Source organism: Coffea arabica, chromosome 9e (assembly GCF_036785885.1).
Source record: "Coffea arabica cultivar ET-39 chromosome 9e, Coffea Arabica ET-39 HiFi, whole genome shotgun sequence".
Taxonomy (NCBI): domain Eukaryota; kingdom Viridiplantae; phylum Streptophyta; class Magnoliopsida; order Gentianales; family Rubiaceae; genus Coffea; species Coffea arabica.
The window spans coordinates 24,934,497-24,957,816 of record NC_092327.1 but is presented as its reverse complement, the minus strand read 5'-3'; positions in this window follow the sequence as shown (position 1 = coordinate 24,957,816).

Genomic DNA, 23,320 nt, shown 5'->3' with positions numbered 1-23,320 from the left:
TAAAGAGACGTTTTAGTGGAAGATTTTATGATTTTTGGTAGAGATTGATGAATTTTTAGTTTATGCTTGATTTTTCTGATTTCATATGTTTGGTGTTGGTTAGTCATGGATTGTTGGTTAGTTATAGTGTAAAATGAAGTTGAGATATGTTGGATGTGATAGATTGTACAAAAATTCTGGTTTGGGGCAGAGATTCCAGATTAGGGTTTCACTAACCCCTGTTCTGCCCGTTTCTGTTAGACCAGGTTAGAGGCCGAATTGGCCTTGGCACAAAACATTAAAGTTGTAGAGAATGATGTTTTATAGTTGCCTGTAAAGTTTCAGCCCAATCCAAGCTCGGTAGCCTGAGATAAGACGGAAATACCCAGACTGGTCTAGGTAGGTGTTCAGCGAACAGGGTTGTCATTTCACCTAATCTGACCGTGACGTTTCACCATGATCCTTACCGAATTAGATTTTGGCCAAAACATGAAAGTTGTAGCCAATAGTATAAAATAGTTGCCTTCAAAATTTCAGCTTGATCATACCACTGTAGCATGTGAAACGACCGAAATACCCTTGACTGTCCATGAAACCTGTTTCGCGCCCAGAATGCTGTTTTCGTGTAGTTTTCCATTTTTGATCATGAAAATGCATGATTTGGCCTTGGAGGTCTTTATAATAAATGTAGGGTTGTGTTTTAGCTTCGAAACACCATAAGATACACTTCAATCGGACTTCAGTAGCCTGAGTTGTTGCTGTTTCACAATTGTGCGGTTAGCCAACCTGTTTGTGAGATTCTGGTTTTGTATATTTCAATTTTGACCTAGTTTCAGTACAAACTGGACTGAGTGGCCTTCTTCAACATTGTAGCCCTTTCTGTTAGCTTCGAAACGGTGTATCTTTCACCTCCATCCGATAATCGTAGTGCCGGTTGTGGCCAATACGCTAATTGACGTCAAAACTATTTTTAGGTTTTAAGGTTTAACCTTCATTTTTGGACTTTCCCTAGTTTATTTTAGTACTTATACGTGCTAGTGAAGGCTTGTTTTGGTAGTAGGTGGATTTGGTTTGTGACTTGTAATCGAGTCTTATTATGCTTACTTGAATGTATATTGATTTTGAACCACATAAACGATTCCGAAAAATAATATTTCTGAGCCTATCTAGTTGGATTCCGACTTGACTTTGATTCAGGTGTTTTCCATTGGAACTGTTATAACCCTTTGAGTTTGGTTTATGACACCCTAGTTGTTTCCGTCCACAGGTCCAAATGGCTTTATTTTCACTTTAAAGTCACCTTTATCCGTTTTACTCGTAATTAGTCGAGTTCCTTGATTCCACTTACTTGTTTTGCTAGATGAATTGTAATATTCTTTCTCGTCGAATCATAGGTTTTCTGGGTGACCGAGGTAAGATCCGATAGGACATTTTGGACGTTATTTTGCATAATTCGGTGAGTGTTCCTTGTTGCTATATTTTCTTGACTTCATGACTCGTATTGTTGTTTGATAACGTGTTAAGTGCTTTCAATGATTTCCAAAACGAGTTTTCTGGGCGGGTGTGTACTTTATTGCACCCGACCTAAATAAATGTGAAATTTCCAAAGATTGAATGATTGGAACGTTACTTGTGCATGAATGTAAGCCTTTTGGCTGAATTGGGCCCTGCCCCTTGTTACCGATCGACTCGAGCCAGAAGCGGACTCGATCGGGCGATTTGGTGACCTGGGTGAACGTTTGGTATACTCGAGTATTACCTTGTAGGTTGGTGGAGGTTGGTGGAGCCTGGCCAATGTCCAGGAAGGGTTGAATGCAATGAACGAATGAACGAACGAGGGTTTTATTGATAAATGAAAAATGCATTTTCAAACGAATGAAGGAATAAAGAGAATGACAGGAGAACGAACGAATGAACGAACGAATGAACGAACGTATCCTTTTCATGTGTGACTTATTGTAAATGTTGTAAATGTTTCTGTACTTATTGTTTGATTTATGACTTGATCCCATGTTCGGAACCTCATTGAGCTTTTAGCTCATCCCTTTAGTTTTGTTTTCCTTAACAGGGGAAGGAGAGCAGGGGCGAGAGCTCTGTATCGACTGGTTAGGTCTAGTTTTGGTTTTGTTTTGGTTCTCGCCCTAGTGCTTGACACGGGCTGGTTGTATGGTGACTTGAGAACTTTTGTATTCTCGACGGTTGTACTTCTTTCTGAGATAACAATGTATATAAGTTTTGTGTTAAGTTTTGGATCCTCCTTTTGCTCTTTCTTGTGGTTCTATTTCTGATTTGTGTGAGTGAACGACTGAGTCCCGGCGAGAGTTGGGCAGGCGGTCCGCTGAACCCTCTAGTTCGCCTAAGGAGAAAGTGGGGCTGTCACAGTTGGTATCAGAGCCTGCTTCGCGTGGTCTCTGCGTGGAGTGAGCCTGGACTGAGTGGTGAATAGATATGAAGGAATAAGTGCTCGTTCGAGTCTAAGCTCTGAATTGTGAATGTGATAGGCCTTAACTTTCTTGTGGTATTTGAGGATCAGAGAGAGGTACGTCTGGTAGGAATTTCGATTGTAAATAGTTTACTCTTGGGACTGGCCAGCTCGAGATGTGAATTGTCTTATTTCGGATTCTCGTGCCCGAGTACTCTGGCGTTGAGGCGATGCTCAGTATTTGAGATTTGCATTTTTGGGAAAAGAACAGGCTTTGTCTGGCTAGAGTGATTTCAAGAGGCCAATGAACATCTAGTTGGATAGAAAGTGACGTGAGAGACCGGACGGGGTTAACAGGGTGTGGGACAACGTATCCCTTTTCTCTTGATGCACCCATATATGGCTACTACATGACGTTAGCCTGTGAATTCGTGTATATGATTATCTGTCAAATTTGATATGTAATTGTGACATGTATTTGTGTATTTGATTATCCGCCTCCTTGATATGGCGTGTTATGTGCATATATGTTTACTTGTGTATTTGGTATGCTGGAATTGGTGCTTAGTCAATTTACTGTGATTCTTCACTAAAATTACCTTTTGGGGAAAAAGAAAAGAAAAGAGAGAGGGAAAAACATATTTATGGATGAAAGACGTAGTCGTGGACGTGGTCGAGGCCGGGGAACTAAGCGGACCCCGGAATCAAGAGGAGAAAGGGAAACGTCAGCCGAGCAAGAGCAGGGATTAAGAGCTGCGACTGGAGACCAAATGGCAACGGCAATGCAACAAATGACGGATATCTTGGCAAGACTGGTGGATCAACAAGGCCAAATACCCGTAAACCAAAATCGAAACCCTGAGATGGGCGAGGATAGGGCTCTTGAAAGGTTCCAGAAGTTTGCTCCGCCAAAATTCCTTGGAGGGCCTGATCCGGACGTGGCTGAACAATGGATCGAAACCATGGTTAATATTTTCACAGCCCTAAACTGCACTGAGCAAAGGCAAGTGAACTTCGCAGTATTTCAATTTGAGGGACCGGCCCGATCATGGTGGAACGTAATTAGAGCAAAGTGGGAAAGAGAACAGACTATCTGGACATGGGCGAACTTCATAAGAGAATTTAACGAGAAGTACCTCCCACCTTTAGTCCAAGAAAGGAGGGAGGAAGAGTTTATTGGGTTACGCCAGGGAACGTTAAGTGTGGCCGAATATGAAACAAAATTTACAAGATTATCCAAGTTTGCTTCTGAACTGGTAGCCACTGAACGGCGAAGAGTAAGACGGTTTATACAGGGACTGAATTTGGACATCCAAGAGGCGTTAGCCGCGGCGCAAATGAATAATTTTACGGAGGCCCTTGAGAAGGCTCAACGAATCGAGAATGCAAAGGCACAAGTAAAAGCCTCCCAAACACGGAAAAGAGGTGCAGTTGGTAGTGTGATTGAAGAACCTCCTAGTGAATCAATAGCACCTTCTAAAATGCAGAAAGTGAACTTTTTGTCCTACCTGCCATGGACAGTAGGGGCGGGAAATGAAAGGTCTACCAAAGGAAGCCAAACCGGATATGGGGAAACTTCTCCAGAAAGCCGAAAGAGGGCTTCCTACTTGACTTGTGGCTATTGCGGAAAGGCCAATCATACCGAGAACGATTGTTGGCGGAAGGTGCGGAAGTGCTTGATTTGTGGGAGTGGTGAGCACCAAGTTAGCAACTGTCCGAGGAAACAATCACGCGGAGGTAGTATTCCGCAACCGGAGGGAGCTAAAACAAAACAAGCAAATGAAAGAGGGAACCGAACTAATGGGCCAGCAAAAGCTTATGCGTTAGGCACCCAAACAGTTCCGGACTCGTCTGAGGCAAATGAAGGTAAAAATTTCGAGGGCGAAATTTCTTAAGGGGGAGAGAGTGTGAGAACCCGTAAAATTTCTTATTTTCTAGGCTTTATTTTATTTATTTGCACGCTTCTTATGCCTTTTCTTTATTAGGAAAATTTTCTAGCTAATTTTTATGAACAAATAGGGTTTTTTAAATTATTGTCTAGTATAATTTAGTTCATGAGATTTTTGGAGCGTATACCGGGCGTGGGACCCGCTAGTGCAGTAAGTTCGGTAAAATTGTGCCAATTAGGTTAAGTTTTGTGTACTGGGATTAATTTGCTAGATGTTAAGAGATAATTAGAGGTTGCTTAGATGGTTAATGATGGAGAGACAAAAGGATAAGTGTTAAACTTACAAGGTGCCACGTGTCGCTTTTTCATTCGAACTTGGACTTTGACCATTATTTCTTACCTTTACTAATACTTAATTTTGACCCAAAAATCACCCAATTTTGCAAGCCTTTGGCCGACTCTCTCTCTTTCAAGAAGACAAGAAATAGTTGCCTTCAAAATTTCAGCTTGATCATACCACTGTAGCATGTGAAACGACCGAAATACCCTTGACTGTCCATGAAACCTGTTTCGCGCCCAGAATGCTGTTTTCGTGTAGTTTTCCATTTTTGATCATGAAAATGCATGATTTGGCCTTGGAGGTCTTTATAATAAATGTAGGGTTGTGTTTTAGGTTCGAAACACCATAAGATACACTTCAATCGGACTTCAGTAGCCTGAGTTGTTGCTGTTTCACAATTGTGCGGTTAGCCAACCTGTTTGTGAGATTCTGGTTTTGTATATTTCAATTTTGACCTAGTTTCAGTACAAACTGGACTGAGTGGCCTTCTTCAACATTGTAGCCCTTTCTGTTAGCTTCGAAACGGTGTATCTTTCACCTCCATCCGATAATCGTAGTGCCGGTTGTGGCCAATACGCTAATTGACGTCAAAACTATTTTTAGGTTTTAAGGTTTAACCTTCATTTTTGGACTTTCCCTAGTTTATTTTAGTACTTATACGTGCTAGTGAAGGCTTGTTTTGGTAGTAGGTGGATTTGGTTTGTGACTTGTAATCGAGTCTTATTATGCTTACTTGAATGTATATTGATTTTGAACCACATAAACGATTCCGAAAAATAATATTTCTGAGCCTATCTAGTTGGATTCCGACTTGACTTTGATTCAGGTGTTTTCCATTGGAACTGTTATAACCCTTTGAGTTTGGTTTATGACACCCTAGTTGTTTCCGTCCACAGGTCCAAATGGCTTTATTTTCACTTTAAAGTCACCTTTATCCGTTTTACTCGTAATTAGTCGAGTTCCTTGATTCCACTTACTAGTTTTGCTTGATGAATTGTAATATCATAGGTTTTCTGGGTGACCGAGGTAAGATCCGATAGGACATTTTGGACGTTATTTTGCATAATTCGGTGAGTGTTCCTTGTTGCTATATTTTCTTGACTTCATGACTCGTATTGTTGTTTGATAACGTGTTAAGTGCTTTCAATGATTTCCAAAACGAGTTTTCTGGGCGGGTGTGTACTTTATTGCACCCGACCTAAATAAATGTGAAATTTCCAAAGATTGAATGATTGGAACGTTACTTGTGCATGAATGTAAGCCTTTTGGCTGAATTGGGCCCTGCCCCTTGTTACCGATCGACTCGAGCCAGAAGCGGACTCGATCGGGCGATTTGGTGACCTGGGTGAACGTTTGGTATACTCGAGTATTATCTTGTAGGTTGGTCGAGGTTGGTGGAGTCTGGCCAATGTCTAGGAAGGGTTGAATGCAATGAACGAATGAACGAACGAGGGTTTTATTGATAAATGAAAAATGCATTTTCAAACGAATGAAGGAATAAAGAGAATGACAGGAGAACGAACGAATGAACGAACGAATGAACGAACGTATCCTTTTCATGTGTGACTTATTGTAAATGTTGTAAATGTTTCTGTACTTATTGTTTGATTTATGACTTGATCCCATGTTCGGAACCTCATTGAGCTTTTAGCTCATCCCTTTAGTTTTGTTTTCCTTAACAGGGGAAGGAGAGCAGGGGCGAGAGCTCTGTATCGACTGGTTAGGTCTAGTTTTGGTTTTGTTTTGGTTCTCGCCCTAGTGCTTGACACGGGCTGGTTGTATGGTGACTTGAGAACTTTTGTATTCTCGACGGTTGTACTTCTTTCTGAGATAACAATGTATATAAGTTTTGTGTTAAGTTTTGGATCCTCCTTTTGCTCTTTCTTGTGGTTCTATTTCTGATTTGTGTGAGTGAACGACTGAGTCCCGGCGAGAGTTGGGCAGGCGGTCCGCTGAACCCTCTAGTTCGCCTAAGGAGAAAGTGGGGCTGTCACAGTTGGTATCAGAGCCTGCTTCGCGTGGTCTCTGCGTGGAGTGAGCCTGGACTGAGTGGTGAATAGATATGAAGGAATAAGTGCTCGTTCGAGTCTAAGCTCTGAATTGTGAATGTGATAGGCCTTAACTTTCTTGTGGTATTTGAGGATCAGAGAGAGGTACGTCTGGTAGGAATTTCGATTGTAAATAGTTTACTCTTGGGACTGGCCAGCTCGAGATGTGAATTGTCTTATTTCGGATTCTCGTGCCCGAGTACTCTGGCGTTGAGGCGATGCTCAGTATTTGAGATTTGCATTTTTGGGAAAAGAACAGGCTTTGTCTGGCTAGAGTGATTTCAAGAGGCCAATGAACATCTAGTTGGATAGAAAGTGACGTGAGAGACCGGACGGGGTTAACAGGGTGTGGGACAACGTATCCCTTTTCTCTTGATGCACCCATATATGGCTACTACATGACGTTAGCCTGTGAATTCGTGTATATGATTATCTGTCAAATTTGATATGTAATTGTGACATGTATTTGTGTATTTGATTATCCGCCTCCTTGATATGGCGTGTTATGTGCATATATGTTTACTTGTGTATTTGGTATGCTGGAATTGGTGCTTAGTCAATTTACTGTGATTCTTCACTAAAATTACCTTTTGGGGAAAAAGAAAAGAAAAGAGAGAGGGAAAAACATATTTATGGATGAAAGACGTAGTCGTGGACGTGGTCGAGGCCGGGGAACTAAGCGGACCCCGGAATCAAGAGGAGAAAGGGAAACGTCAGCCGAGCAAGAGCAGGGATTAAGAGCTGCGACTGGAGACCAAATGGCAACGGCAATGCAACAAATGACGGATATCTTGGCAAGACTGGTGGATCAACAAGGCCAAATACCCGTAAACCAAAATCGAAACCCTGAGATGGGCGAGGATAGGGCTCTTGAAAGGTTCCAGAAGTTTGCTCCGCCAAAATTCCTTGGAGGGCCTGATCCGGACGTGGCTGAACAATGGATCGAAACCATGGTTAATATTTTCACAGCCCTAAACTGCACTGAGCAAAGGCAAGTGAACTTCGCAGTATTTCAATTTGAGGGACCGGCCCGATCATGGTGGAACGTAATTAGAGCAAAGTGGGAAAGAGAACAGACTATCTGGACATGGGCGAACTTCATAAGAGAATTTAACGAGAAGTACCTCCCACCTTTAGTCCAAGAAAGGAGGGAGGAAGAGTTTATTGGGTTACGCCAGGGAACGTTAAGTGTGGCCGAATATGAAACAAAATTTACAAGATTATCCAAGTTTGCTTCTGAACTGGTAGCCACTGAACGGCGAAGAGTAAGACGGTTTATACAGGGACTGAATTTGGACATCCAAGAGGCGTTAGCCGCGGCGCAAATGAATAATTTTACGGAGGCCCTTGAGAAGGCTCAACGAATCGAGAATGCAAAGGCACAAGTAAAAGCCTCCCAAACACGGAAAAGAGGTGCAGTTGGTAGTGTGATTGAAGAACCTCCTAGTGAATCAATAGCACCTTCTAAAATGCAGAAAGTGAACTTTTTGTCCTACCTGCCATGGACAGTAGGGGCGGGAAATGAAAGGTCTACCAAAGGAAGCCAAACCGGATATGGGGAAACTTCTCCAGAAAGCCGAAAGAGGGCTTCCTACTTGACTTGTGGCTATTGCGGAAAGGCCAATCATACCGAGAACGATTGTTGGCGGAAGGTGCGGAAGTGCTTGATTTGTGGGAGTGGTGAGCACCAAGTTAGCAACTGTCCGAGGAAACAATCACGCGGAGGTAGTATTCCGCAACCGGAGGGAGCTAAAACAAAACAAGCAAATGAAAGAGGGAACCGAACTAATGGGCCAGCAAAAGCTTATGCGTTAGGCACCCAAACAGTTCCGGACTCGTCTGAGGCAAATGAAGGTAAAAATTTCGAGGGCGAAATTTCTTAAGGGGGAGAGAGTGTGAGAACCCGTAAAATTTCTTATTTTCTAGGCTTTATTTTATTTATTTGCACGCTTCTTATGCCTTTTCTTTATTAGGAAAATTTTCTAGCTAATTTTTATGAACAAATAGGGTTTTTTAAATTATTGTCTAGTATAATTTAGTTCATGAGATTTTTGGAGCGTATACCGGGCGTGGGACCCGCTAGTGCAGTAAGTTCGGTAAAATTGTGCCAATTAGGTTAAGTTTTGTGTACTGGGATTAATTTGCTAGATGTTAAGAGATAATTAGAGGTTGCTTAGATGGTTAATGATGGAGAGACAAAAGGATAAGTGTTAAACTTACAAGGTGCCACGTGTCGCTTTTTCATTCGAACTTGGACTTTGACCATTATTTCTTACCTTTACTAATACTTAATTTTGACCCAAAAATCACCCAATTTTGCAAGCCTTTGGCCGACTCTCTCTCTTTCAAGAAGACAAGAAAAGAAAACTCTCAACCTTTTCCTTCTAATCTTACCTAAATCTTGCAATCCAACCGATTAATCTTGAGATTATTCCATAAAAACCTCTAGCTAGGTAGGATTGAGGAAGTTGGCGGAGTTGTTTTGGAAACAAGAGACCTAAGCTACTACCTTTTGTGAGTTATCAAGGTACGGTGTGTAAATATCCATTGTTTGTTTTCAATAATGGTGAATTCATGACTTGTGATGGCTAAAGAGACGTTTTAGTGGAAGATTTTATGATTTTTGGTAGAGATTGATGAATTTTTAGTTTATGCTTGATTTTTCTGATTTCATATGTTTGGTGTTGGTTAGTCATGGATTGTTGGTTAGTTATAGTGTAAAATGAAGTTGAGATATGTTGGATGTGATAGATTGTACAAAAATTCTGGTTTGGGGCAGAGATTCCAGATTAGGGTTTCACTAACCCCTGTTCTGCCCGTTTCTGTTAGACCAGGTTAGAGGCCGAATTGGCCTTGGCACAAAACATTAAAGTTGTAGAGAATGATGTTTTATAGTTGCATGTAAAGTTTCAGCCCAATCCAAGCTCGGTAGCCTGAGATAAGACGGAAATACCCAGACTGGTCTAGGTAGGTGTTCAGCGAACAGGGTTGTCATTTCACCTAATCTGACCGTGACGTTTCACCATGATCCTTACCGAATTAGATTTTGGCCAAAACATAAAAGTTGTAGCCAATAGTATAAAATAGTTGCCTTCAAAATTTCAGCTTGATCATACCACTGTAGCATGTGAAACGACCGAAATACCCTTGACTGTCCATGAAACCTGTTTCGCGCCCAGAATGCTGTTTTCGTGTAGTTTTCCATTTTTGATCATGAAAATGCATGATTTGGCCTTGGAGGTCTTTATAATAAATGTAGGGTTGTGTTTTAGCTTCGAAACACCATAAGATACACTTCAATCGGACTTCAGTAGCCTGAGTTGTTGCTGTTTCACAATTGTGCGGTTAGCCAACCTGTTTGTGAGATTCTGGTTTTGTATATTTCAATTTTGACCTAGTTTCAGTACAAACTGGACTGAGTGGCCTTCTTCAACATTGTAGCCCTTTCTGTTAGCTTCGAAACGGTGTATCTTTCACCTCCATCCGATAATCGTAGTGCCGGTTGTGGCCAATACGCTAATTGACGTCAAAACTATTTTTAGGTTTTAAGGTTTAACCTTCATTTTTGGACTTTCCCTAGTTTATTTTAGTACTTATACGTGCTAGTGAAGGCTTGTTTTGGTAGTAGGTGGATTTGGTTTGTGACTTGTAATCGAGTCTTATTATGCTTACTTGAATGTATATTGATTTTGAACCACATAAACGATTCCGAAAAATAATATTTCTGAGCCTATCTAGTTGGATTCCGACTTGACTTTGATTCAGGTGTTTTCCATTGGAACTGTTATAACCCTTTGAGTTTGGTTTATGACACCCTAGTTGTTTCCGTCCACAGGTCCAAATGGCTTTATTTTCACTTTAAAGTCACCTTTATCCGTTTTACTCGTAATTAGTCGAGTTCCTTGATTCCACTTACTAGTTTTGCTTGATGAATTGTAATATCATAGGTTTTCTGGGTGACCGAGGTAAGATCCGATAGGACATTTTGGACGTTATTTTGCATAATTCGGTGAGTGTTCCTTGTTGCTATATTTTCTTGACTTCATGACTCGTATTGTTGTTTGATAACGTGTTAAGTGCTTTCAATGATTTCCAAAACGAGTTTTCTGGGCGGGTGTGTACTTTATTGCACCCGACCTAAATAAATGTGAAATTTCCAAAGATTGAATGATTGGAACGTTACTTGTGCATGAATGTAAGCCTTTTGGCTGAATTGGGCCCTGCCCCTTGTTACCGATCGACTCGAGCCAGAAGCGGACTCGATCGGGCGATTTGGTGACCTGGGTGAACGTTTGGTATACTCGAGTATTATCTTGTAGGTTGGTCGAGGTTGGTGGAGTCTGGCCAATGTCTAGGAAGGGTTGAATGCAATGAACGAATGAACGAACGAGGGTTTTATTGATAAATGAAAAATGCATTTTCAAACGAATGAAGGAATAAAGAGAATGACAGGAGAACGAACGAATGAACGAACGAATGAACGAACGTATCCTTTTCATGTGTGACTTATTGTAAATGTTGTAAATGTTTCTGTACTTATTGTTTGATTTATGACTTGATCCCATGTTCGGAACCTCATTGAGCTTTTAGCTCATCCCTTTAGTTTTGTTTTCCTTAACAGGGGAAGGAGAGCAGGGGCGAGAGCTCTGTATCGACTGGTTAGGTCTAGTTTTGGTTTTGTTTTGGTTCTCGCCCTAGTGCTTGACACGGGCTGGTTGTATGGTGACTTGAGAACTTTTGTATTCTCGACGGTTGTACTTCTTTCTGAGATAACAATGTATATAAGTTTTGTGTTAAGTTTTGGATCCTCCTTTTGCTCTTTCTTGTGGTTCTATTTCTGATTTGTGTGAGTGAACGACTGAGTCCCGGCGAGAGTTGGGCAGGCGGTCCGCTGAACCCTCTAGTTCGCCTAAGGAGAAAGTGGGGCTGTCACAGTTGGTATCAGAGCCTGCTTCGCGTGGTCTCTGCGTGGAGTGAGCCTGGACTGAGTGGTGAATAGATATGAAGGAATAAGTGCTCGTTCGAGTCTAAGCTCTGAATTGTGAATGTGATAGGCCTTAACTTTCTTGTGGTATTTGAGGATCAGAGAGAGGTACGTCTGGTAGGAATTTCGATTGTAAATAGTTTACTCTTGGGACTGGCCAGCTCGAGATGTGAATTGTCTTATTTCGGATTCTCGTGCCCGAGTACTCTGGCGTTGAGGCGATGCTCAGTATTTGAGATTTGCATTTTTGGGAAAAGAACAGGCTTTGTCTGGCTAGAGTGATTTCAAGAGGCCAATGAACATCTAGTTGGATAGAAAGTGACGTGAGAGACCGGACGGGGTTAACAGGGTGTGGGACAACGTATCCCTTTTCTCTTGATGCACCCATATATGGCTACTACATGACGTTAGCCTGTGAATTCGTGTATATGATTATCTGTCAAATTTGATATGTAATTGTGACATGTATTTGTGTATTTGATTATCCGCCTCCTTGATATGGCGTGTTATGTGCATATATGTTTACTTGTGTATTTGGTATGCTGGAATTGGTGCTTAGTCAATTTACTGTGATTCTTCACTAAAATTACCTTTTGGGGAAAAAGAAAAGAAAAGAGAGAGGGAAAAACATATTTATGGATGAAAGACGTAGTCGTGGACGTGGTCGAGGCCGGGGAACTAAGCGGACCCCGGAATCAAGAGGAGAAAGGGAAACGTCAGCCGAGCAAGAGCAGGGATTAAGAGCTGCGACTGGAGACCAAATGGCAACGGCAATGCAACAAATGACGGATATCTTGGCAAGACTGGTGGATCAACAAGGCCAAATACCCGTAAACCAAAATCGAAACCCTGAGATGGGCGAGGATAGGGCTCTTGAAAGGTTCCAGAAGTTTGCTCCGCCAAAATTCCTTGGAGGGCCTGATCCGGACGTGGCTGAACAATGGATCGAAACCATGGTTAATATTTTCACAGCCCTAAACTGCACTGAGCAAAGGCAAGTGAACTTCGCAGTATTTCAATTTGAGGGACCGGCCCGATCATGGTGGAACGTAATTAGAGCAAAGTGGGAAAGAGAACAGACTATCTGGACATGGGCGAACTTCATAAGAGAATTTAACGAGAAGTACCTCCCACCTTTAGTCCAAGAAAGGAGGGAGGAAGAGTTTATTGGGTTACGCCAGGGAACGTTAAGTGTGGCCGAATATGAAACAAAATTTACAAGATTATCCAAGTTTGCTTCTGAACTGGTAGCCACTGAACGGCGAAGAGTAAGACGGTTTATACAGGGACTGAATTTGGACATCCAAGAGGCGTTAGCCGCGGCGCAAATGAATAATTTTACGGAGGCCCTTGAGAAGGCTCAACGAATCGAGAATGCAAAGGCACAAGTAAAAGCCTCCCAAACACGGAAAAGAGGTGCAGTTGGTAGTGTGATTGAAGAACCTCCTAGTGAATCAATAGCACCTTCTAAAATGCAGAAAGTGAACTTTTTGTCCTACCTGCCATGGACAGTAGGGGCGGGAAATGAAAGGTCTACCAAAGGAAGCCAAACCGGATATGGGGAAACTTCTCCAGAAAGCCGAAAGAGGGCTTCCTACTTGACTTGTGGCTATTGCGGAAAGGCCAATCATACCGAGAACGATTGTTGGCGGAAGGTGCGGAAGTGCTTGATTTGTGGGAGTGGTGAGCACCAAGTTAGCAACTGTCCGAGAAAACAATCACGCGGAGGTAGTATTCCGCAACCGGAGGGAGCTAAAACAAAACAAGCAAATGAAAGAGGGAACCGAACTAATGGGCCAGCAAAAGCTTATGCGTTAGGCACCCAAACAGTTCCGGACTCGTCTGAGGCAAATGAAGGTAAAAATTTCGAGGGCGAAATTTCTTAAGGGGGAGAGAGTGTGAGAACCCGTAAAATTTCTTATTTTCTAGGCTTTATTTTATTTATTTGCACGCTTCTTATGCCTTTTCTTTATTAGGAAAATTTTCTAGCTAATTTTTATGAACAAATAGGGTTTTTTAAATTATTGTCTAGTATAATTTAGTTCATGAGATTTTTGGAGCGTATACCGGGCGTGGGACCCGCTAGTGTAGTAAGTTCGGTAAAATTGTGCCAATTAGGTTAAGTTTTGTGTACTGGGATTAATTTGCTAGATGTTAAGAGATAATTAGAGGTTGCTTAGATGGTTAATGATGGAGAGACAAAAGGATAAGTGTTAAACTTACAAGGTGCCACGTGTCGCTTTTTCATTCGAACTTGGACTTTGACCATTATTTCTTACCTTTACTAATACTTAATTTTGACCCAAAAATCACCCAATTTTGCAAGCCTTTGGCCGACTCTCTCTCTTTCAAGAAGACAATAAAAGAAAACTCTCAACCTTTTCCTTCTAATCTTACCTAAATCTTGCAATCCAACCGATTAATCTTGAGATTATTCCATAAAAACCTCTAGCTAGGTAGGATTGAGGAAGTTGGCGGAGTTGTTTTGGAAACAAGAGACCTAAGCTACTACCTTTTGTGAGTTATCAAGGTACGGTGTGTAAATATCCATTGTTTGTTTTCAATAATGGTGAATTCATGACTTGTGATGGCTAAAGAGACGTTTTAGTGGAAGATTTTATGATTTTTGGTAGAGATTGATGAATTTTTAGTTTATGCTTGATTTTTCTGATTTCATATGTTTGGTGTTGGTTAGTCATGGATTGTTGGTTAGTTATAGTGTAAAATGAAGTTGAGATATGTTGGATGTGATAGATTGTACAAAAATTCTGGTTTGGGGCAGAGATTCCAGATTAGGGTTTCACTAACCCCTGTTCTGCCCGTTTCTGTTAGACCAGGTTAGAGGCCGAATTGGCCTTGGCACAAAACATTAAAGTTGTAGAGAATGATGTTTTATAGTTGCCTGTAAAGTTTCAGCCCAATCCAAGCTCGGTAGCCTGAGATAAGACGGAAATACCCAGACTGGTCTAGGTAGGTGTTCAGCGAACAGGGTTGTCATTTCACCTAATCTGACCGTGACGTTTCACCATGATCCTTACCGAATTAGATTTTGGCCAAAACATAAAAGTTGTAGCCAATAGTATAAAATAGTTGCCTTCAAAATTTCAGCTTGATCATACCACTGTAGCATGTGAAACGACCGAAATACCCTTGACTGTCCATGAAACCTGTTTCGCGCCCAGAATGCTGTTTTCGTGTAGTTTTCCATTTTTGATCATGAAAATGCATGATTTGGCCTTGGAGGTCTTTATAATAAATGTAGGGTTGTGTTTTAGGTTCGAAACACCATAAGATACACTTCAATCGGACTTCAGTAGCCTGAGTTGTTGCTGTTTCACAATTGTGCGGTTAGCCAACCTGTTTGTGAGATTCTGGTTTTGTATATTTCAATTTTGACCTAGTTTCAGTACAAACTGGACTGAGTGGCCTTCTTCAACATTGTAGCCCTTTCTGTTAGCTTCGAAACGGTGTATCTTTCACCTCCATCCGATAATCGTAGTGCCGGTTGTGGCCAATACGCTAATTGACGTCAAAACTATTTTTAGGTTTTAAGGTTTAACCTTCATTTTTGGACTTTCCCTAGTTTATTTTAGTACTTATACGTGCTAGTGAAGGCTTGTTTTGGTAGTAGGTGGATTTGGTTTGTGACTTGTAATCGAGTCTTATTATGCTTACTTGAATGTATATTGATTTTGAACCACATAAACGATTCCGAAAAATAATATTTCTGAGCCTATCTAGTTGGATTCCGACTTGACTTTGATTCAGGTGTTTTCCATTGGAACTGTTATAACCCTTTGAGTTTGGTTTATGACACCCTAGTTGTTTCCGTCCACAGGTCCAAATGGCTTTATTTTCACTTTAAAGTCACCTTTATCCGTTTTACTCGTAATTAGTCGAGTTCCTTGATTCCACTTACTAGTTTTGCTTGATGAATTGTAATATTCTTTCTCGTCGAATCATAGGTTTTCTGGGTGACCGAGGTAAGATCCGATAGGACATTTTGGACGTTATTTTGCATAATTCGGTGAGTGTTCCTTGTTGCTATATTTTCTTGACTTCATGACTCGTATTGTTGTTTGATAACGTGTTAAGTGCTTTCAATGATTTCCAAAACGAGTTTTCTGGGCGGGTGTGTACTTTATTGCACCCGACCTAAATAAATGTGAAATTTCCAAAGATTGAATGATTGGAACGTTACTTGTGCATGAATGTAAGCCTTTTGGCTGAATTGGGCCCTGCCCCTTGTTACCGATCGACTCGAGCCAGAAGCGGACTCGATCGGGCGATTTGGTGACCTGGGTGAACGTTTGGTATACTCGAGTATTACCTTGTAGGTTGGTCAAGGTTGGTGGAGTCTGGCCAATGTCTAGGAAGGGTTGAATGCAATGAACGAATGAACGAACGAGGGTTTTATTGATAAATGAAAAATGCATTTTCAAACGAATGAAGGAATAAAGAGAATGACAGGAGAACGAACGAATGAACGAACGAATGAACGAACGTATCCTTTTCATGTGTGACTTATTGTAAATGTTGTAAATGTTTCTGTACTTATTGTTTGATTTATGACTTGATCCCATGTTCGGAACCTCATTGAGCTTTTAGCTCATCCCTTTAGTTTTGTTTTCCTTAACAGGGGAAGTAGAGCAGGGGCGAGAGCTCTGTATCGACTGGTTAGGTCTAGTTTTGGTTTTGTTTTGGTTCTCGCCCTAGTGCTTGACACGGGCTGGTTGTATGGTGACTTGAGAACTTTTGTATTCTCGACGGTTGTACTTCTTTCTGAGATAACAATGTATATAAGTTTTGTGTTAAGTTTTGGATCCTCCTTTTGCTCTTTCTTGTGGTTCTATTTCTGATTTGTGTGAGTGAACGACTGAGTCCCGGCGAGAGTTGGGCAGGCGGTCCGCTGAACCCTCTAGTTCGCCTAAGGAGAAAGTGGGGCTGTCACAGTTGGTATCAGAGCCTGCTTCGCGTGGTCTCTGCGTGGAGTGAGCCTGGACTGAGTGGTGAATAGATATGAAGGAATAAGTGCTCGTTCGAGTCTAAGCTCTGAATTGTGAATGTGATAGGCCTTAACTTTCTTGTGGTATTTGAGGATCAGAGAGAGGTAAGGATAGGGCTCTTGAAAGGTTCCAGAAGTTTGCTCCGCCAAAATTCCTTGGAGGGCCTGATCCGGACGTGGCTGAACAATGGATCGAAACCATGGTTAATATTTTCACAGCCCTAAACTGCACTGAGCAAAGGCAAGTGAACTTCGCAGTATTTCAATTTGAGGGACCGGCCCGATCATGGTGGAACGTAATTAGAGCAAAGTGGGAAAGAGAACAGACTATCTGGACATGGGCGAACTTCATAAGAGAATTTAACGAGAAGTACCTCCCACCTTTAGTCCAAGAAAGGAGGGAGGAAAAGTTTATTGGGTTACGCCAGGGAACGTTAAGTGTGGCCGAATATGAAACAAAATTTACAAGATTATCCAAGTTTGCTTCTGAACTGGTAGCCACTGAACGGCGAAGAGTAAGACGGTTTATACAGGGACTGAATTTGGACATCCAAGAGGCGTTAGCCGCGGCGCAAATGAATAATTTTACGGAGGCCCTTGAGAAGGCTCAACGAATCGAGAATGCAAAGGCACAAGTAAAAGCCTCCCAAACACGGAAAAGAGGTGCAGTTGGTAGTGTGATTGAAGAACCTCCTAGTGAATCAATAGCACCTTCTAAAATGCAGAAAGTGAACTTTTTGTCCTACCTGCCATGGACAGTAGGGGCGGGAAATGAAAGGTCTACCAAAGGAAGCCAAACCGGATATGGGGAAACTTCTCCAGAAAGCCGAAAGAGGGCTTCCTACTTGACTTGTGGCTATTGCGGAAAGGCCAATCATACCGAGAACGATTGTTGGCGGAAGGTGCGGAAGTGCTTGATTTGTGGGAGTGGTGAGCACCAAGTTAGCAACTGTCCGAGGAAACAATCACGCGGAGGTAGTATTCCGCAACCGGAGGGAGCTAAAACAAAACAAGCAAATGAAAGAGGGAACCGAACTAATGGGCCAGCAAAAGCTTATGCGTTAGGCACCCAAACAGTTCCGGACTCGTCTGAGGCAAATGAAGGTAAAAATTTCGAGGGCGAAATTTCTTAAGGGGGAGAGAGTGTGAGAACCCGTAAAATTTCTTATTTTCTAGGCTTTATTTTATTTATTTGCACGCTTCTTATGCCTTTTCTTTATTAGGAAAATTTTCTAGCTATTTTTTATGAACAAATAGGGTTTTTTAAATTATTGTCTAGTATAATTTAGTTCATGAGATTTTTGGAGCGTATACCGGGCGTGGGACCCGCTAGTGCAGTAAGTTCGGTAAAATTGTGCCAATTAGGTTAAGTTTTGTGTACTGGGATTAATTTGCTAGATGTTAAGAGATAATTAGAGGTTGCTTAGATGGTTAATGATGGAGAGACAAAAGGATAAGTGTTAAACTTACAAGGTGCCACGTGTCGCTTTTTCATTCGAACTTGGACTTTGACCATTATTTCTTACCTTTACTAATACTTAATTTTGACCCAAAAATCACCCAATTTTGCAAGCCTTTGGCCGACTCTCTCTCTTTCAAGAAGACAAGAAAAGAAAACTCTCAACCTTTTCCTTCTAATCTTACCTAAATCTTGCAATCCAACCGATTAATCTTGAGATTATTCCATAAAAACCTCTAGCTAGGTAGGATTGAGGAAGTTGGCGGAGTTGTTTTGGAAACAAGAGACCTAAGCTACTACCTTTTGTGAGTTATCAAGGTACGGTGTGTAAATATCCATTGTTTGTTTTCAATAATGGTGAATTCATGACTTGTGATGGCTAAAGAGACGTTTTAGTGGAAGATTTTATGATTTTTGGTAGAGATTGATGAATTTTTAGTTTATGCTTGATTTTTCTGATTTCATATGTTTGGTGTTGGTTAGTCATGGATTGTTGGTTAGTTATAGTGTAAAATGAAGTTGAGATATGTTGGATGTGATAGATTGTACAAAAATTCTGGTTTGGGGCAGAGATTCCAGATTAGGGTTTCACTAACCCCTGTTCTGCCCGTTTCTGTTAGACCAGGTTAGAGGCCGAATTGGCCTTGGCACAAAACATTAAAGTTGTAGAGAATGATGTTTTATAGTTGCCTGTAAAGTTTCAGCCCAATCCAAGCTCGGTAGCCTGAGATAAGACGGAAATACCCAGACTGGTCTAGGTAGGTGTTCAGCGAACAGGGTTGTCATTTCACCTAATCTGACCGTGACGTTTCACCATGATCCTTACCGAATTAGATTTTGGCCAAAACATAAAAGTTGTAGCCAATAGTATAAAATAGTTGCCTTCAAAATTTCAGCTTGATCATACCACTGTAGCATGTGAAACGACCGAAATACCCTTGACTGTCCATGAAACCTGTTTCGCGCCCAGAATGCTGTTTTCGTGTAGTTTTCCATTTTTGATCATGAAAATGCATGATTTGGCCTTGGAGGTCTTTATAATAAATGTAGGGTTGTGTTTTAGCTTCGAAACACCATAAGATACACTTCAATCGGACTTCAGTAGCCTGAGTTGTTGCTGTTTCACAATTGTGCGGTTAGCCAACCTGTTTGTGAGATTCTGGTTTTGTATATTTCAATTTTGACCTAGTTTCAGTACAAACTGGACTGAGTGGCCTTCTTCAACATTGTAGCCCTTTCTGTTAGCTTCGAAACGGTGTATCTTTCACCTCCATCCGATAATCGTAGTGCCGGTTGTGGCCAATACGCTAATTGACGTCAAAACTATTTTTAGGTTTTAAGGTTTAACCTTCATTTTTGGACTTTCCCTAGTTTATTTTAGTACTTATACGTGCTAGTGAAGGCTTGTTTTGGTAGTAGGTGGATTTGGTTTGTGACTTGTAATCGAGTCTTATTATGCTTACTTGAATGTATATTGATTTTGAACCACATAAACGATTCCGAAAAATAATATTTCTGAGCCTATCTAGTTGGATTCCGACTTGACTTTGATTCAGGTGTTTTCCATTGGAACTGTTATAACCCTTTGAGTTTGGTTTATGACACCCTAGTTGTTTCCGTCCACAGGTCCAAATGGCTTTATTTTCACTTTAAAGTCACCTTTATCCGTTTTACTCGTAATTAGTCGAGTTCCTTGATTCCACTTACTAGTTTTGCTTGATGAATTGTAATATTCTTTCTCGTCGAATCATAGGTTTTCTGGGTGACCGAGGTAAGATCCGATAGGACATTTTGGACGTTATTTTGCATAATTCGGTGAGTGTTCCTTGTTGCTATATTTTCTTGACTTCATGACTCGTATTGTTGTTTGATAACGTGTTAAGTGCTTTCAATGATTTCCAAAACGAGTTTTCTGGGCGGGTGTGTACTTTATTGCACCCGACCTAAATAAATGTGAAATTTCCAAAGATTGAATGATTGGAACGTTACTTGTGCATGAATGTAAGCCTTTTGGCTGAATTGGGCCCTGCCCCTTGTTACCGATCGACTCGAGCCAGAAGCGGACTCGATCGGGCGATTTGGTGACCTGGGTGAACGTTTGGTATACTCGAGTATTACCTTGTAGGTTGGTCGAGGTTGGTGGAGTCTGGCCAATGTCTAGGAAGGGTTGAATGCAATGAACGAATGAACGAACGAGGGTTTTATTGATAAATGAAAAATGCATTTTCAAACGAATGAAGGAATAAAGAGAATGACAGGAGAACGAACGAATGAACGAACGAATGAACGAACGTATCCTTTTCATGTGTGACTTATTGTAAATGTTGTAAATGTTTCTGTACTTATTGTTTGATTTATGACTTGATCCCATGTTCGGAACCTCATTGAGCTTTTAGCTCATCCCTTTAGTTTTGTTTTCCTTAACAGGGGAAGGAGAGCAGGGGCGAGAGCTCTGTATCGACTGGTTAGGTCTAGTTTTGGTTTTGTTTTGGTTCTCGCCCTAGTGCTTGACACGGGCTGGTTGTATGGTGACTTGAGAACTTTTGTATTCTCGACGGTTGTACTTCTTTCTGAGATAACAATGTATATAAGTTTTGTGTTAAGTTTTGGATCCTCCTTTTGCTCTTTCTTGTGGTTCTATTTCTGATTTGTGTGAGTGAACGACTGAGTCCCGGCGAGAGTTGGGCAGGCGGTCCGCTGAACCCTCTAGTTCGCCTAAGGAGAAAGTGGGGCTGTCACAGTTGGTATCAGAGCCTGCTTCGCGTGGTCTCTGCGTGGAGTGAGCCTGGACTGAGTGGTGAATAGATATGAAGGAATAAGTGCTCGTTCGAGTCTAAGCTCTGAATTGTGAATGTGATAGGCCTTAACTTTCTTGTGGTATTTGAGGATCAGAGAGAGGTACGTCTGGTAGGAATTTCGATTGTAAATAGTTTACTCTTGGGACTGGCCAGCTCGAGATGTGAATTGTCTTATTTCGGATTCTCGTGCCCGAGTACTCTGGCGTTGAGGCGATGCTCAGTATTTGAGATTTGCATTTTTGGGAAAAGAACAGGCTTTGTCTGGCTAGAGTGATTTCAAGAGGCCAATGAACATCTAGTTGGATAGAAAGTGACGTGAGAGACCGGACGGGGTTAACAGGGTGTGGGACAACGTATCCCTTTTCTCTTGATGCACCCATATATGGCTACTACATGACGTTAGCCTGTGAATTCGTGTATATGATTATCTGTCAAATTTGATATGTAATTGTGACATGTATTTGTGTATTTGATTATCCGCCTCCTTGATATGGCGTGTTATGTGCATATATGTTTACTTGTGTATTTGGTATGCTGGAATTGGTGCTTAGTCAATTTACTGTGATTCTTCACTAAAATTACCTTTTGGGGAAAAAGAAAAGAAAAGAGAGAGGGAAAAACATATTTATGGATGAAAGACGTAGTCGTGGACGTGGTCGAGGCCGGGGAACTAAGCGGACCCCGGAATCAAGAGGAGAAAGGGAAACGTCAGCCGAGCAAGAGCAGGGATTAAGAGCTGCGACTGGAGACCAAATGGCAACGGCAATGCAACAAATGACGGATATCTTGGCAAGACTGGTGGATCAACAAGGCCAAATACCCGTAAACCAAAATCGAAACCCTGAGATGGGCGAGGATAGGGCTCTTGAAAGGTTCCAGAAGTTTGCTCCGCCAAAATTCCTTGGAGGGCCTGATCCGGACGTGGCTGAACAATGGATCGAAACCATGGTTAATATTTTCACAGCCCTAAACTGCACTGAGCAAAGGCAAGTGAACTTCGCAGTATTTCAATTTGAGGGACCGGCCCGATCATGGTGGAACGTAATTAGAGCAAAGTGGGAAAGAGAACAGACTATCTGGACATGGGCGAACTTCATAAGAGAATTTAACGAGAAGTACCTCCCACCTTTAGTCCAAGAAAGGAGGGAGGAAGAGTTTATTGGGTTACGCCAGGGAACGTTAAGTGTGGCCGAATATGAAACAAAATTTACAAGATTATCCAAGTTTGCTTCTGAACTGGTAGCCACTGAACGGCGAAGAGTAAGACGGTTTATACAGGGACTGAATTTGGACATCCAAGAGGCGTTAGCCGCGGCGCAAATGAATAATTTTACGGAGGCCCTTGAGAAGGCTCAACGAATCGAGAATGCAAAGGCACAAGTAAAAGCCTCCCAAACACGGAAAAGAGGTGCAGTTGGTAGTGTGATTGAAGAACCTCCTAGTGAATCAATAGCACCTTCTAAAATGCAGAAAGTGAACTTTTTGTCCTACCTGCCATGGACAGTAGGGGCGGGAAATGAAAGGTCTACCAAAGGAAGCCAAACCGGATATGGGGAAACTTCTCCAGAAAGCCGAAAGAGGGCTTCCTACTTGACTTGTGGCTATTGCGGAAAGGCCAATCATACCGAGAACGATTGTTGGCGGAAGGTGCGGAAGTGCTTGATTTGTGGGAGTGGTGAGCACCAAGTTAGCAACTGTCCGAGGAAACAATCACGCGGAGGTAGTATTCCGCAACCGGAGGGAGCTAAAACAAAACAAGCAAATGAAAGAGGGAACCGAACTAATGGGCCAGCAAAAGCTTATGCGTTAGGCACCCAAACAGTTCCGGACTCGTCTGAGGCAAATGAAGGTAAAAATTTCGAGGGCGAAATTTCTTAAGGGGGAGAGAGTGTGAGAACCCGTAAAATTTCTTATTTTCTAGGCTTTATTTTATTTATTTGCACGCTTCTTATGCCTTTTCTTTATTAGGAAAATTTTCTAGCTAATTTTTATGAACAAATAGGGTTTTTTAAATTATTGTCTAGTATAATTTAGTTCATGAGATTTTTGGAGCGTATACCGGGCGTGGGACCCGCTAGTGCAGTAAGTTCGGTAAAATTGTGCCAATTAGGTTAAGTTTTGTGTACTGGGATTAATTTGCTAGATGTTAAGAGATAATTAGAGGTTGCTTAGATGGTTAATGATGGAGAGACAAAAGGATAAGTGTTAAACTTACAAGGTGCCACGTGTCGCTTTTTCATTCGAACTTGGACTTTGACCATTATTTCTTACCTTTACTAATACTTAATTTTGACCCAAAAATCACCCAATTTTGCAAGCCTTTGGCCGACTCTCTCTCTTTCAAGAAGACAAGAAAAGAAAACTCTCAACCTTTTCCTTCTAATCTTACCTAAATCT